Source organism: Bufo bufo, chromosome 1 (genome assembly GCF_905171765.1).
Source record: "Bufo bufo chromosome 1, aBufBuf1.1, whole genome shotgun sequence".
NCBI classification, from domain to species: Eukaryota; Metazoa; Chordata; class Amphibia; order Anura; family Bufonidae; genus Bufo; species Bufo bufo.
The window spans coordinates 686617090-686634772 of record NC_053389.1 but is presented as its reverse complement, the minus strand read 5'-3'; positions in this window follow the sequence as shown (position 1 = coordinate 686634772).

The window sequence follows — 17683 nt, the reverse complement described above, 5'->3', positions numbered from 1 at the left end:
TCCGAACCCGACCCGAACTTCGTCCCGAACCCAAACCCCATTGAAGTTAATGGGGACCCGAACTTTTCGGCACTAAAAAGGCTGTAAAACAGCCCAGGAAAGGGCTAGAGGGCTGCAAAAGGCAGCAAAATGTAGTTAAATCCCCTGCAAACAAATGTGGATAGGGAAATTAATTAAAATAAAAATAAAATAAATAAAAATTAACCAATATCAATTGGAGAGAGGTCCCATAGCAGAGAATCAAGCTTCATGTCAGCAGAGAATCAGTCTTCATGTCATAGCAGAGAATCAGGCTTCACGTCACCCAAAACTGGAACAGTCCATTGTCAGATATTTAGGCCCCGGCACCCAGGCAGAGGAGAGAGGTCCCATAACATAGAATCTGGCTTCATGTCAGCAGAGAATCAGTCTTCATGTCATAGCAAAGAATCAGGCTTCATGTCATAGCAGAGAATCAGTCTTCATGTCATAGCAGAGAATCAGGCTTCACGTCACCCACCACTGGAACAGTCCATTGTCACATATTTAGGCCCAGGCACCCAGGCAGAGGAGAGATGTCCCATAGCAGAGATTCAGGCTTCATGTCAGCAGAGAATCAGTCTTCATGTCATAGCAGAGAATCATGCTTCACGTCACCCAACATTGGAACAGTCCATTCTCATATAATTTAGGCCCCGGCACCCAGACAGAGGAGAGAGGTCAGATAACAGAGATTCAGGCTTCATGTCAGCAGAGAATCAGTCTTCATGTCATAGCAGAGAATCAGTCTTCATGTCATAGCAGAGAATCAGGCTTCACGTCACCCACCACTGGAACAGTCCATTGTCACATATTTAGGCCCAGGCACCCAGGCAGAGGAGAGAGGTCCCATAGCAGAGAATCTGGCTTCATGTCAGCAGAGAATCAGTCTTCATGTCATAGCAGAAAATCAGGCTTCATGTCACCCACCACTGGAACAGGCCACTGTCAGATATTTTTAGGCCCAGGCACCCAGACAGAGGAGAGAGGTCCCATAACAGAGATTCAGGCTTCATGTCAGCAGAGAATCAGTCTTCATGTCATAGCAGAGAATCAGGCTTCATGTCACCCACCACTGGAACAGGCCACTGTCAGATATTTTTATGCCCAGGCACCCAGACAGAGGAGAGAGGTCCCATAACAGAGATTCAGGCTTCATGTCAGCAGAGAATCAGTCTTCATGTCATAGCAGAGAATCAGGCTTCATGTCACCCACCACTGGAACAGGCCACTGTCACATATTTTTAGGCCCCGGCACCCAGACAGAGGAGAGAGGTCCCATAACAGAGATTCAGGCTGCATGTCAGCAGAGAATCAGTCTTCATGTCATAGCAGAGAATCAGGCTTCACGTCACCCACCACTGGAACAGTCCATTGTCACATATTTAGGCCCAGGTACCTAGGCAGAGGAGAGCGGTCCCATAGCAGAGAATCTGGCTTCATGTCAGCAGAGAATCAGTCTTCATGTCAAAGCAGAGAATCAGGCTTCATGTCACCCACCACTGGAACAGGCCACTGTCAGGTATTTTTAGGCCCCGCCACCCAGACAGAGGAGAGGTTCATTCAACTTTGGGTTGCCCCGCAATATAATGGTAAAATGAAAATAAAAATAGGATTGAATGAGGAAGTGCCCTGGAGTACAATAATATATGGTTAAGGGGAGGTAGTTAATGTCTAATCTGCACAAGGGATGGACAGGTCGTGTGGGATCCATGCCTGGTTCATTTTTATGAACGTCAGATTGTCCACATTGGCTGTAGACAGGCAGCTGCGTTTGTCTGTAATGACGCCCCCTGCCGTGCTGAATACACGTTCAGACAATACGCTGGCCGCAGGGCAGGCCAGCACCTCCAAGGCATAAAAGGCTAGCTCTGGCCACGTGGACAATTTGGAGACCCAGAAGTTGAATGGGGCCGAACCATCAGTCAGTACGTGGAGGGGTGTGCACAGGTACTGTTCCACCATGTTAGTGAAATGTTGCCTCCTGCTAACACGTTCCGTATCAGGTGGTGGTGCAGTTAGCTGTGGCGTGGTGACAAAACTTTTCCACATCTCTGCCATGCTAACCCTGCCCTCAGAGGAGCTGGCCGTGACACAGCTGCGTTGGCGACCTCTTGCTCCTCCTCTGCCTTCGCCTTGGGCTTCCACTTGTTCCCCTGTGACATTTGGGAATGCTCTCAGTAGCGCGTCTACCAACGTGCGCTTGTACTTGCGCATCTTCCTATCACGCTCCAGTGCAGGAAGTAAGGTGGGCACATTGTCTTTGTACCGTGGATCCAGCAGGGTGGCAACCCAGTACTCCGCACACGTTAAAATGTGGGCAACTCTGCTGTCGTTGCGCAGGCACTGCAGCATGTAGTCGCTCATGTGTGCCAGGCTGCCCAGAGGTAAGGACAAGCTGTCCTCTGTGGGAGGCGTATCGTCATCGTCCTGCGTTTCCCCCCAGCCACGCACCAGTGATGGGCCCGAGCTGCTTTGGGTGCCACCCCGCTGTGAACATGCTTAATCCTCATCCTCCTCCACCTCTTCCTCATCCTCGTCCTCCTCGTCCTCCAGTAGTGGGCCCTGTCTGGCCACATTTGTACCTGGCCTCTGCTGTTGCAAAAAAACTCCCTCTGAGTCACTTCGAAGAGACTGGCCTGAAAGTGCTAAAAATGACCCCTCTTCCTCCTCCTCCTGGGCCACCTCCTCTTCCATCATCGCCCTAAGTGTTTTCTCAAAGAGACATAGAAGTGGTATTGTAACGCTGATAACGGCGTCATCGCTACTGGCCATGTTGGTGGAGTACTCGAAACAGCGCAACAGGGCACACAGGTCTCGCATGGAGGCCCAGTCATTGGTGGTGAAGTGGTGCTGTTCAGCAGTGCGACTGACCCGTGCGTGCTGCAGCTGAAACTCCACTATGGCCTGCTGCTGCTCGCACAGTCTGTCCAGCATGTGCAAGATGGAGTTCCACCTGGTGGGCACGTCGCATATGAGGCGGTGAGCGGGAAGGCCCAAGTTACGCTGTAGCGCAGACAGGCGAACAGAGGCAGGATGTGAACGCCGGAAGCGCGAACAGACGGCCCGCACTTTATGCAGCAGCTCTGACATGTCGGGGTAGTTGCGAATAAACTTCTGCACCACCAAATTCAGCACATGCGCCAGGCAAGGGAAATCGGCTAGTCCCAGAGCTGCAACGAGATTTCGCCCATTATCGCACACCACCAGGCCGGGCTTGAGGCTCACCGGCAGCAACCACTCGTCGGTCTGTTGTTCTATACCCCGCCACAACTCCTGTGCGGTTTGGGGCCTGTCCCCCAAACATATGAGTTTCAGAATGGCCTGCTGACGTTTACCCCGGGCTGTGCTGAAGTTGGTGGTGAAGGTGTGTGGCTGACTGGATGAGCAGGTGGAAGAAGAGGAGGAGGAAGCTGAGTAGGAGGGGGAGGAGACAGGAGGCAAAGAATGTTGCCCTGCGATCCTTGGCGGCGGAAGGACGTGCGCCAAACAGCTCTCCGCCTGGGGTCCAGCCGCCACTACATTTACCCAGTGTGCAGTTAGGGAGATATAGCGTCCCTGGCCGTGCTTACTGGTCCACGTATCTGTGGTTATGTGGACCTTGCCACAGATGGCGTTGCGCAGTGCACACTTGATTTTATCGTATACTTGGTTGTGCAGGGAAGGCACGGCCCTCTTGGAGAAGTAGTGCCGGCTGGGAACAACATACTGTGGGACAGCAAGCGACATGAGCTGTTTGAAGCTGTCTGTGTCCACCAGCCTAAATGACAGCATTTCATAGGCCAGTAGTTCAGAAATGCTGGCATTCAGGGCCAGGAATCGAGGGTGGCTAGGTGGGAATTTACGCTTTCTCTCAAATGTTTGTGAGATGGAGAGCTGAGCGCTGCCGTGTGACATGGTTGAGATGCTTGGTGACGCAGGTGGTGGTGTTGGTGGTACATCCCATGTTTGCTGGGCGGCAGGTGCCAACGTTCCTCCAGAGGCGGAGGAAGAGGCCGAGGCGGCGGCAGCAGCAGAAGAGGCCGAGGCGGCAGCAGCAGAAGAGGTAGCAGGGGGAGCCTGAGTGACTTCCTTGTTTTTAAGGTGTTTACTCCACTGCAGTTCATGCTTTGCATGCAGGTGCCTGGTCATGCAGGTTGTGCTAAGGTTCAGAACGTTAATGCCTCGCTTCAGGCTCTGATGGCACAGCGTGCAAACCAGTCTTGTCATCAGCACATTGTTTGAAGAAGTGCCATGCCAGGGAACTCCTTGAAGCTGCCTTTGGGGTGCTCGGTCCCAGATGGCGGCGGTCAGTAGCAGCGGAGTCTCTTGGCGGCGGGTGTTCTGCTTTTGCCCACTGCTCCCTCTTTGTCTTTTGCTACGCTGTTGGCTCGGTCTCACTACTGCCTCTTCCTCCGAACTGTGAAAGTCAGTGGCACGACCTTCATTCCATGTGGGGTCTAGGACCTCATCGTCCCCTGAATCGTCTTCCACCCATTCTTGATCCCTGACCTCCTGTTCAGTCTGCACACTGCAGAAAGACGCAGCAGTTGGCACCTGTGTTTCGTCATCATCAGAGACGTGCTGAGGTGGTATTCCCATGTCCTCATCATCAGGAAACATAAGTGGTTGTGCGTTAGTGCATTCTATCTCTTCCAGCCCTGGGGAAGGGCTAGGTGGATGCCCTTGGGAAACCCTGCCAGCAGAGTCTTCAAACAGCATAAGAGACTGCTGCATAACTTGAGGCTCAGACAGTTTTCCTGATATGCGTGGGGGTGATGTGACAGATTGATGGGCTTGGTTTTTATGCGCCATCTGTGCTCTTTCTGCAGAAGACTGGGTGGGAGATAATGTGAACGTGCTGAATGCACTGTCGGCCACCCAATTGACTAATGCCTGTACCTGCTCAGGCCTTACCATCTTTAGAACGGCATTGGGCCCCACCAAATATGGCTGTAAATTCTGGCTGCTACTGGGACCTGAGGTAGTTGGTACACTAGGACGTGTGGCTGTGGCAGAACGGCCACGTCCTCTCCCAGCACCAGAGGGTCTACTAACACCACCACGACCATGTCCGCGTCCGCATCCGCGTCCCTTACTAGATGTTTTCCTCATTGTTACCGTTCACCACAATAAGAAAAATATTATTCGGGCCAATGTATTGAATTCAAATTCAGGCCTTTTTTAACAGACACCTAACACTATCTGGCTATCTATTTATGTACCGTATTACACTAATACAGGCACACCAGTAATGACAGATTTAGCTGAATATAAATTTGAGGCCTATTTTTTAGGCGCTGGGTGACAGGTATACGTTTAATCACAGAATTAGACTTGGATCTGCACTGTAGCGTGTGTGTGAAGTTATTGAGAATTACCCTATCAGCACCTTGAATCTAATATACCCTTTTAGGGATAGATTTAAAGTAGGCCTGATACAGCAGAAACCACTAATTTAGAGAATTGCAAAATTGGGAATTGTATTTCAACCCAGAACAAAAACTGTGCTTTGACGGACACTAAATAACTTGACCAGCTAAAGCAGTAATGACAGATTTGGATGAATATAAATGTGAGGCCTATTTTTTAGGCGCTGGGTGACAGGTATACGTTTAATCACAGAATTAGACTTGGATCTGCACTGTAGCGTGTGTGTGAAGTTATTGAGAATTACCCTATCAGCACCTTGAATCTAATATACCCTTTTAGGGATAGATTTAATGTAGGCCTGATACAGCAGAAACCACTAATTTAGAGAATTGCAAAATTGGGAATTGTATTTCAACCCAGAACAAAAACTGTGCTTTGACGGACACTAAATAACTTGACCAGCTAAAGCAGTAATGACAGATTTGGATGAATATAAATGTGAGGCCTATTTTTTAGGCGCTGGGTGACAGGTATACGTTTAATCACAGAATTAGACTTGGATCTGCACTGTAGCGTGTGTGTGAAGTTATTGAGAATTACCCTATCAGCACCTTGAATCTAATATACCCTTTTAGGAATAGATTTAAAGTAGGCCTGATACAGCAGAAACCACTAATTTAGAGAATTGCAAAATTGGGAATTGTATTTCAAACCAGAACAAAAACTGTGCTTTGACGGACACTAAATAACTTGACCAGCTAAAGCAGTAATGACAGATTTGGATGAATATAAATGTGAGGCCTATTATTTAGGCGCTGGGTGACAGGTATACGTTTAATCACAGAATTAGACTTGGATCTGCACTTAGCGTGTGTGTGAAGTTATTGAGAATTACCCTATCAGCACCTTGAATCTAATATACCCTTTTAGGGATAGATTTAAAGTAGGCCTGATACAGCAGAAACCACTAATTTAGAGAATTGCAAAATTGGGAATTGTATTTCAACCCAGAACAAAAACTGTGCTTTGACGGACACTAAATAACTTGACCAGCTAAAGCAGTAATGACAGATTTGGATGAATATAAATGTGAGGCCTATTTTTTAGGCGCTGGATGACAGGTATACGTTTAATCACAGAATTAGACTTGGATCTGCACTGTAGCGTTTGTGTGAAGTTATTGAGAATTACCCTATCAGCACCTTGAATCTAATATACCCTTTTAGGGATAGATTTAAAGTAGGCCTGATACAGCAGAAACCACTAATTTAGAGATTTGCAAAATTGGGAATTGTATTTCAACCCAGAACAAAAACTGTGCTTTGACGGACACTAAATAACTTGACCAGCTAAAGCAGTAATGACAGATTTGGATGAATATAAATGTGAGGCCTATTTTTTAGGCACTGGGTGACAGGTATACGTTTAATCACAGAATTAGACTTGGATCTGCACTGTAGCGTGTGTGTGAAGTTATTGAGAATAACTTTGTTACAGGCTCAGCTTGACCCTGATGTAGGATATAGCCAAAAAATAACCACACTATTGATGGTTAAATGCACTTGGGTGACAGGCTCAGCTTGCCCCTGATGTAGTATATGGCCAAAAAATAACCACACTATTGATGGTTAAATGCACTTGATGACAGCTTGACCCTGATGTAGGATATAGCCAAAAAATAACCACACTATTGATGGTTAAATGCACTTGGGTGACAGGCTCAGCTTGCCCCTGATGTAGTATATGGCCAAAAAATAACCACACTATTGATGGTTAAATGCACTTGATGACAGCTTGACCCTGATTTAGGATATAGCCAAAAAATAACCACACTATTGATGGTTAAATGCACTTGGGTGACAGGCTCAGCTTGCCCCTGATGTAGTATATGGCCAAAAAATAACCACACTATTGATGGTTAAATGCACTTGAGGACAGCTTGACCCTGATGTAGGATATAGCAAAAAATACCCACACTATTGATGGTTAAATGTACTTGGTGGCAGCTTGTGCTGGCGCACCACAAGCCACAAAATGGCCGCCGATCACCCCAGAAAAAAGTGACTGAAAAACGCTCTGGGCAGCCTAAAAACAGTGAGCAATTGAATAGCAGCAGTTCAATGATCCACAGCTGTAGATCGATCACTGAATGAAGTCTTTTGGAGGAGTTAATCTGCCTAATCTCGCCATAACGTTGCAGCTGCAACCTCTCCCTACACTTGTATCAGCAGAGTGACGTGCAGCGCTACGTGACCCAAGCTTATATAGAGGCTGGGTCACATGCTGCACTGGCTAATCACAACCATGCCAATAGTAGGCATGGCTGTGATGGCCTCTTGGGGCAAGTAGTATGATGCTTGTTGATTGGCTGCTTTGCAGCCTTTCAAAAAGCGCCAAGAAAGCGCCGAACACCGAACCCGAACCCAGACTTTTACGAATGTTTTACAGTTCGGGTTCGCTCATCCCTAGTTGTCAATAGTTGACACACTCATGACATAAATTTTATTCCTCTATGCGTCAATCTTGGTGTAGTGATGACTGTGCTCGTGCGCACGTTTGGGAGATTGCAGGCGATGGCGGTTTTTCTAAGCCTATGGTCGTGCTGAGGTTGTTCAGTGATAGTTAAGTGACCCAGAAAACAATGATTCTGCAGTGTGGGCCCATTGTTGGCCTAGTAGGCTTTAATGATCACCTTAGATGATCACAAAGAAAATTCATGTTTTTTCTATGCAAAATTATCCAGCCGATCGCTTTTGGTCTGTTCACAATGAAGCAACGACCTTATCATCTGGGGTGTGCCAACATTGCCATTGCCAACACACTCATAGAGGTGATCGCTTCATTGTGATACGCAAGCCCCTTCACCACAACAAGGTAACGATCACGAAGGGGAATTGACACATGTATGTGCCTTTTTTGTTTTTGCAGCCACAGTGCAGCACCAGAGGCCAGAAAAATTAGGCATGTACACATGCCCGAAAAACTAGGTATTGTTGCAGCCGCTGCTGCAGCGGCCGGAAAAATTTATGTTTTCCAGGCAGAAAGTGCACTAAAACATTGCAACTTGAACCCTAGTTGGTGGCGAAGAAGTCACGCTAGTCATCCGGCATGCAAAGATTAAATACAGCAGCGTGTGGAGCATTTTTAGCCCAAGGCATCTCATCAGGCCTTTTTTAGTCAAATGCATCCCCCACTGTCAGTCCCTTCGGGATCTATGCCTCATTCATCTTAATAAAGGTGAGGTAATCTAGATTTTTTTGACCTAGGCGACTTCTCTTCTCAGTGACAATACCTCCTGCTGCGCTGAAGGTCCTTTCTGACAGGACACTTGAAGCGGGGCAGGCCAGAAGTTCTATCGCAAATTGGGATAGCTCAGGCCACAGGTCAAGCCTGCACACCTAGTAGTCAAGGGGTTCATCGCTCCTCAGAGTGTCGATATCTGCAGTTAAGGCGAGGTAGTCTGCTACCTGTCGGTCGAGTCGTTCTCTGAGGGTGGACCCCGAAGGGCTGTGGCGATGCGTAGGACTTAAAAAGCTCTGCATGTCCTCCATCAACAACACGTCTGTAAAGCATCCTGTCTTTGCTTGGTCTGTTAGATTCCCGATGTGCTGTGACATTACCCTTATACGCTGTGTAAAGCATACTTTTTAACTTGTTTTGTAACTGCTGCATCCTTTCTGACTTCCGGTAATTTGGTAACATTTCAGCCACTTTCTGCTTATACCGGGGGTCTAGTAGCGTGGCCACCCAGTACAGGTCGTTCTCCTTCAGCCTTTTTAAACGAGAGTCCCTCAACAGGCATGACAGCATGAAAGACCCCATTTGCACAAGGTTGGATGCCGAGCTACTTATGTTCTGTTCCTCATCCTCACTGATCTCATTGAAGGTCTGTTCTTCCCCCCAGCCACGTACAACAACACGGGTACCAGATAGGTGACAACGAGCACCCTGGGATGCCTGCTGTGGTTGGTCTTCCTCCTCCTCAAAGCCACATTCCTCCTCTGACTCCTCTTCCTCAGACTCCTCTTCCAGCGTTGCCGCAGGTCCAGCAAGCAATGCTGATAAGGCTGTTTCTGGTGTTGATGGTGACCACAACTTTTGCTCTTCCTCTTCACGCTCATCTACGGCCTGATCCAGCACTCTTCGCAGGGCACGCTCCAGGAAGAAAACAAATGGGATGATGTCGCTGATAATGCCTTCGGTGCGACTGACTAGGTTTGTCACCTCCTCAAAAGGACGCATGAGCCCAGGGCCGTCTTTAATATTGATTGGACCCTGGGCAAGAATTTACTTGGGCCCCCTGGATCCCGCCTTCCCACACCTTAAAAAAAAGCGAAAATCTTATACTCACCTGTTTCCATTCACTGGCGCTCACTAGCTGCTGGTACGGCGAGGGATGGTGCAACGCAGACGCGCACACCTCACTGCGTCCTGGCACAGGCGGGCGTGATGACATCATCACGCCTGCCTGCGCTGAGATTTCACTACCAAATAGACCTCAGGCCTGTAGTCTATGACAAGTCTTGTCGCCATCTGCAAATTTTAAGGCACATTGGCGACCATTTTGCTCGCCATCTGGAGCGCTGTATTGCATCAGTGACATGAACACTCTCCACATATAATGATATATTACATCAGTGACATCACCGCTCTCCACATATAAGTGATATTTTACATCAGTGACATTACCGCTGTCCACATATAGGCGATATATTACATCAGTGACATCACCGCTCTCCACATATATGTGATGAGCGGTGATGTCACTGATGTAATATATTACTTACCGGTATATGTGGACAGCAATGATGTCACTGATGTAATATATTACTTATGTGTGAAGAGTGATGATGTCACTGATGTAATATATCACTTATAAGTAATATATTACATCAGTGACATCACCGCTGTCCATATATAGGTGATATATTACATCTGTGACATCACCGCTCTCCACATATAAGAGGCATATTACATCAGTGACGTCATCCCTTGGCGCTGGGGTGCGCAGCCAGGGCCGGCCTTAGGTGTTCAGGCGCCCTGTGCGAGCTAACCTTGTGGTAGTGTTACCTGCAGTCCTATGTAAAACCACAGATAACACTAGTGCTAAATAATGTAGTAGTGTTACCTGCAGTCCTATGTAAAACCACAGATAACACTAGTGCTAAATAATGTAGTAGTGTTACCTGCAGTCCTATGTAAAACCACAGATAACACTAGTGCTAAATAATGTAGTAGTGTTACCTGCAGTCCTATGTAAAACCACAGATAACACTAGTGTAGATCATGTGGAAGTGTTACCTTCGTCCTTAGTGTGCCTCCCTGTGTCTATCGCACGGACTCCATGCTGGCGCTGCCTCCTCTTCCATCTTCTTCCTCTTGTCCCGCACAGAACGTTCTGAAGCAGCTGCGTCAAGACATAGGAACACTGTGGGCATGGTGATGGTTACACACAGGGAGAGACACACACACAGGGACGGACACACACACAGGGACGGACACACACACAGGGACGGACACACACACACACAGGGACGGACACACACACACTGGCACACTCAACATCAGCAGCAAGGAGTTAAAGTCCAACCCTTAATGCCCCCAAGATCCCTGGGGGGGGGGGGTTGATGTAGTAGCAGGAAAGCACACACTGTCCCCCTGTCCTATATGAGCCCCCCCCTGTCCTATATGAGGCCCCCCCCTGTCTGTCCTATATGAGCCCCCCCTCCCCTGTCCTATATGAGCCCCCCCTGTCCTATATGAGCCCCCCCCTGTCCTATATGAGCCCCCCCTGTCCTATATGAGCCCCCCCTGTCCTATATGAGCCCCCCTGTCCTATATGAGCCCCCCCTGTCCTATATGAGCCCCCCCCTGTCCTATATGAGCCCCCCCTGTCCTATGAGCCCCCCCTGTCCTATATGAGCCCCCCCTGTCCTATATGAGCCCCCCCTGTCCTATATGAGCCCCACCCTGTCCTATATGAGCCCCCCCCCTCCCCTGTCCTATATGAGCCCCCCTGTCCTATATGAGCCCCCCCTGTCCTATATGAGCCCCCCTGTCCTATATGAGCCCCCCTGTCCTATATGAGCCCCCCCTGTCCTATAAGAGCCCCCCTGTCCTATATGAGCCCCCCCCCTGTCCTATGAGCCCCCCTGTCCTATATGAGCCCCCCCTGTCCTATACGAGCCCCCCCTGTCCTATATGAGCCCCACCCTGTCCTATATGAGCCCCCCCTGTCCTATATGAGCCCCCCCCTGTCCTATATGAGCCCCCCTGTCCTATATGAGCCCCCCTGTCCTATATGAGCCCCCCCTGTCCTATATGAGCCCCCCCCTGTCCTATGAGCCCCCCCCTGTCCTATATGAGCCCCCCCTGTCCTATATGAGCCCCCCTGTCCTATATGAGCCCCACCCTGTCCTATATGAGCCCCCCCCTGTCCTATATGAGCCCCCCCTGTCCTATATGAGCCCCCCCTGTCCTATATGAGCCCCCCTGTCCTATATGAGCCCCCCTGTCCTATATGAGCCCCCCCTCCCCTGTCCTATATGAGCCCCCCCCTGTCCTATATGAGCCCCCCCCCCCCCCCCCCCCCCCCATGGCTACCAAATACCTGTAAGTTCAGTTGCTTGGCTGGCTCAGGCTGTCTGTTGTGGCTGCCTGCTGGGGCTCCGCCTCCTTCTTCTCTCCCTCTTCTTCCTCTTGTCCCGCACAGAACGTTCTGAAGCAGCTGCGTCAAGACATAGGAACACTGTGGGCATGGTGATGGTTACACACAGGGAGAGACACACACACAGGGACGGACACACACACAGGGACGGACACACACACAGGGACGGACACACACACACACAGGGACGGACACACACACACTGGCACACTCAACATCAGCAGCAAGGAGTTAAAGTCCAACCCTTAATGCCCCCAAGATCCCTGGGGGGGGGGGGGGTTGATGTAGTAGCAGGAAAGCACACACTGTCCCCCTGTCCTATATGAGCCCCCCCCTGTCCTATATGAGGCCCCCCCCTGTCTGTCCTATATGAGCCCCCCCTCCCCTGTCCTATATGAGCCCCCCCTGTCCTATATGAGCCCCCCCCTGTCCTATATGAGCCCCCCCTGTCCTATATGAGCCCCCCCTGTCCTATATGAGCCCCCCTGTCCTATATGAGCCCCCCCTGTCCTATATGAGCCCCCCCCTGTCCTATATGAGCCCCCCCTGTCCTATGAGCCCCCCCTGTCCTATATGAGCCCCCCCTGTCCTATATGAGCCCCCCCTGTCCTATATGAGCCCCACCCTGTCCTATATGAGCCCCCCCCCTCCCCTGTCCTATATGAGCCCCCCTGTCCTATATGAGCCCCCCCTGTCCTATATGAGCCCCCCTGTCCTATATGAGCCCCCCTGTCCTATATGAGCCCCCCCTGTCCTATAAGAGCCCCCCTGTCCTATATGAGCCCCCCCCTGTCCTATGAGCCCCCCTGTCCTATATGAGCCACCCCCGTTCTATACGAGCCCCCCCTGTCCTATATGAGCCCCACCCTGTCCTATATGAGCCCCCCCTGTCCTATATGAGCCCCCCCCTGTCCTATATGAGCCCCCCCTGTCCTATATGAGCCCCCCTGTCCTATATGAGCCCCCCCTGTCCTATATGAGCCCCCCCCTGTCCTATGAGCCCCCCCCTGTCCTATATGAGCCCCCCCTGTCCTATATGAGCCCCCCCTGTCCTATATGAGCCCCCCTGTCCTATATGAGCCCCACCCTGTCCTATATGAGCCCCCCCCTGTCCTATATGAGCCCCCCCTGTCCTATATGAGCCCCCCCTGTCCTATATGAGCCCCCCCTGTCCTATATGAGCCCCCCTGTCCTATATGAGCCCCCCCTGTCCTATATGAGCCCCCCCTCCCCTGTCCTATATGAGCCCCCCCCTGTCCTATATGAGCCCCCCCCCTGTCCTATATGAGCCCCCCCCCCCCCCCCCCCCCATGGCTACCAAATACCTGTAAGTTCAGTTGCTTGGCTGGCTCAGGCTGTCTGTTGTGGCTGCCTGCTGGGGCTCCGCCTCCTTCTTCTCTCTGCCTGTGCGGCAGCTGCATCACGCTCCAGCAGCCACTGGTCTGCTCTGTTAAAGAGACAGGCAAGCCAGGCAGCAGAGCGGAGCGCAGAGCGGCCCAGGGCCCCGCCCCCTCCTCACTCTCTCTTTCTATAGTCCGGACCATGACTTTGTTATGTTACATGGCCGGCGGGCGGCGGCGGCAACAAAATATAGGGGGCCCAAGTAAAATCCAAGTAAAATGCTGCTTGGGCCCCCCAGGAGCAACTGGGCCCGGGGCAGCTGCCCCTTTTGCCCTGCGGTAAAGACGGCCCTGCATGAGCCTACAGGCATTGCGCATGAGCGTCCAGTAACGTGGCAAAAAAATACCCAGCTCTGCAGAGGCTGTCCTAGCACCCCGGTCATACAAATACTCGTTGATGGCTTTTTCTTGTTGGAGCAGGCAGTCGAACATTAAGAGTGTTCAATTCCAACGTGTTTGGCTGTCGCAAATCAAGCGCCTCACTGGCATGTTGTTTCGCCGCTGAATATCGGAAAAGTGCTCCTTGGCCGTGTAGGAACGCCTGAAATGGCCACACACCTTCCTGGCCTGCTTGAGGATGTCCTGTAAGCCTGGGTACTTATTCACAAAGCGTTGTACGATCAGATTCAACACATGTGCCATGCACGGCAGATGTGTCAACTTGCCCAAATTCAATGCCGCCAACAAATTGCTTCCGTTGTCACACACCACTTTGCCGATCTCCAGTTGGTGCGGAGTCAGCCACTGATCCACCTGTGCGTTCAGGGCGGACAGGAGTGCTGGTCCGGTGTGACTCTCTGCTTTCAGGCAAGTCAACCCCAAGACGGCATGACACTGTCGTATCCGGGATGTGGAATAGCCCCTGGGGAGCTGGGGGGGTGCAGTTGATGTGGAGTAAGACGCAGCAGCAGAAGAGGACTCAGATGAGGAGGTTAGCGAAGAGGATGGAGTAGGAGGAGTAGAGGAGGTGGCAGCAGGCCTGCCTGCAAGTCGTGGCGGTGTCACCAACTCCTCTGCAGAGCCACGCATTCCATGCTTGGCAGCCGTCAGCAGGTTTACCCAATGCGCAGTGTACGTGATATACCTGCCCTGACCGTGCTTTGCAGACCAGGTATCAGTGGTCAGATGGACCCTTGCCCCAACACTGTGTACCAGACATGCCATGACTTCCTTTTCCACAATAGAGTACAGGTTGGGGATTGCCTTTTGTGAAAAAAAAATTTGGCCGGGTACCTTCCACTGCGGTGTCCCAATAGCTACAAATTTTTTGAAGGCCTCAGACTCCACCAGCTTGTATGGTAAAAGCTGGCGGGCTAAGAGTTCCGACAAGCCAGCTGTCAGACGCCGGGCAAGGGGGTGACTCTGTGACATTGGCTTCTTACGCTCAAACATTTCCTTGACAGACACCTGACTGTGGGCTGATGAGCAGGAACTGCTGAAGGTCAGAGGCGGAGTGGCGGATGGTTGAGAGGGGGCAAGGAGGACAGCAGTGGTTGACGTGGCTGAAGATGCTGGACCAGGAGGAGGATGGTGGCTTTGAGTTTGTGTGCTGCTTGTACTCATTATGTGTTGATCCCATAGGCGTTTGTGATGTGAAATCTGACCCCGGGTGCCGATACATGCTGTCTGACTGTGCCACTAGCTCCTTGCGACGACCTCCCCCTGCTTCCAACTCGTCTCCTCCTCCTCTCTGTCTCCCCATCTAAACTTTCCCCCTGTTCTTCTTCTCTTCGAGCGGGCACCCACGTGACATCCACGGACACATCGTCATCATCAACCGCTTCACTTGTATCTGACAACTCAGCAAAGGAAGCAGCAGCGGGTACAACATCATCATCACACCGTACGTCCATGTGTGTAATGCTGCCTGACTGAGACATATCCCTGCTATCTACATCCTCTGGCAATAATGGTTGCGCATCATTCATTTCTTCCAACTGATGTGTAAATAACTCTTCTGACAGATCAAGTGAAGCAGCTGTGGTGCTAGTGTTGGTGGTGGCAGCAGGCGGGCGAGTGATAACTTGAGAGTTGCCCGAAGCTGAGCTGGAGGAGGATGGTGCGTCAAGGTTCCGAGCCGGAAGCTGTAGAAGATTGGGTGTCCTGTGTTAGCAAGTCAACTATGTCCTCAGAACTTTTCAAGTTCAGGGTACGTGGCCTCTGAACACTGGGCATTATTCTAGGGCCAAAGAAAATCACAGCACCACGACCACGACGGCCCCTGCGGGGTGGCATGCCTCTGCCTGTCATTTTTTTTAGATTAGTGGTACTATGCGTGCAAGGTACTGTGCCACCCTATATGAGTGGTGGGCAGTGGGCACAGTACAGTCTGTGGGCCTGACAAACACTGGCAGGCAACTGCAATTATATTACAGAGAAAAAATTAAATGACTTTTTTATCTGCAAGGTACTGTGCCACCCGATATGAGTGGTGGGCAGTGGGCACAGTACAGTCTGTGGGCCTGACACTCACTGGCAGGCGGCAACTGCAATTATATTACAGAGAAGAAATTAAATGACTTTTTTATCTGCAAGATACTGTGCCACCCAATATGAGTGGTGGGCACTGGCAGTGGGCACAGTACAGTCAGTGGGCCTGACACACACTGGCAGGCAACTGCAATTATATTAAAGGGTAAACATTTAATGACTTTTTTATCTGCAAGCTACTGTGCCACCCGATATGAGTGATGGGCACTGGGCACTGTACAGTCTGTGGGCCTGACACACACTGGCAGGCAACTGCAATTATATTAAAGGATAAAAATTTTATGAATTTTTTATCTGCAAGGTACTGTGCCACCCAATATGAGTGGTTGACACTGGCAGTGGGCACTGTACAGTCTGTGGGCCTGACACACACTGGCAGGCAACTGCAATTATATTAAAGGATAAAAATTAAATTACTTTTTTATCTGCAAGGTACTGTGCCACCCGATATGAGTGGTGGGCACTGGCAGTGGGCACAGTACAGTCAGTGGGCCTGACACACACTGGCAGGCAACTGCAATTATATTAAAGGGTACAAATTGAATGAATTTTTTATCTGCAGGGTACTGTGCCACCCCATATGAGTGGTGGGCACTGGCAGTGGTCACAGTACAGTCTGTGGGCCTGACACACACTGGCAGGCAACTGAAATTATATTAAAGGGTAAAAATTTAATGACTTTTTTATCTGCAAGATACTGTGCCACCCAATATGAGTGGTGGCCACTGGCAGTGGGCACAGTACAGTCAGTGGGCCTGACACACAATGGCAGGCAACTGCAATTATATTACAGAGAAAAAATGTAATTACTTTTTTATCGGCAAGGTACTGTGCCAGCCGATATGAGTGGTGGGCTCTGGCAGTGGGCATAGTACAGTCAGTGGGCCTGACACACAATGGCAGGCAACTGCAATTATATTGAAGGGTAAAAATTAAATGACTTTTTTATCTGCAATGTACTGTGCCACCCGATATGAGTGGTGGGCACTGGCAGTGGGCACAGTACAGTCTGTGGGCCTGACACACACTGGCAGGCAACTGCAATTATATTAAAGGGTAAAAATTAAATGATTTTTTTATCTGCAAGGTACTGTGCCACCCGATATGAGTGGTGTGCAGTGGGCACAGTACAGTCTGTGGGCCTGACACACACTGGCAGGCAACTGCAATTATATTACAGAAAAAAAAATGAATGACTTTTTTATCTGCAAGGTACTGTGCCACCCGATATGAGTGGTGTGCACACAGTACAGTCTGTGGGCCTGTGGCCTCTCACACACGGGCAGGCAACTGCAATATATATATAGAAAAAAGAAAAAAAAAGCAGACTGATGTACCAGCCCTAAAAAGGGCTTTTTGGGGTGCTGTCAGGACGCTGTCTTTGAGGACTGGAGTGGACACAGAACACTGGCCTAGCTAACGATTTCCCTATTAATTCAGCAGCAGCAGCACTCTCCCTGCTCTAACTAACACTGCAGCTTCAGAATGAATCTAAGATGGATGCTGTCCTTGCTTTTTGATAGGAGGTGGGAGGGTCTGGGAGGGAGGGTATGCTGCTGATTGGCTGGAATGTGTCTGCTGACTGTGAGGTACAGGGTCAAAGTTTGCTCAATGATGACGTATAGGGGGCGGACCGAACATCGTATATGTTCGCCCGCCGCAGCGAATGCGAACAAGCGATGTTCGCCGGGAACTGTTCGCCGGCGAATAGTTCGGGACATCTCTAAAGGCCACCTGCTTTTATCTAATACTTCTT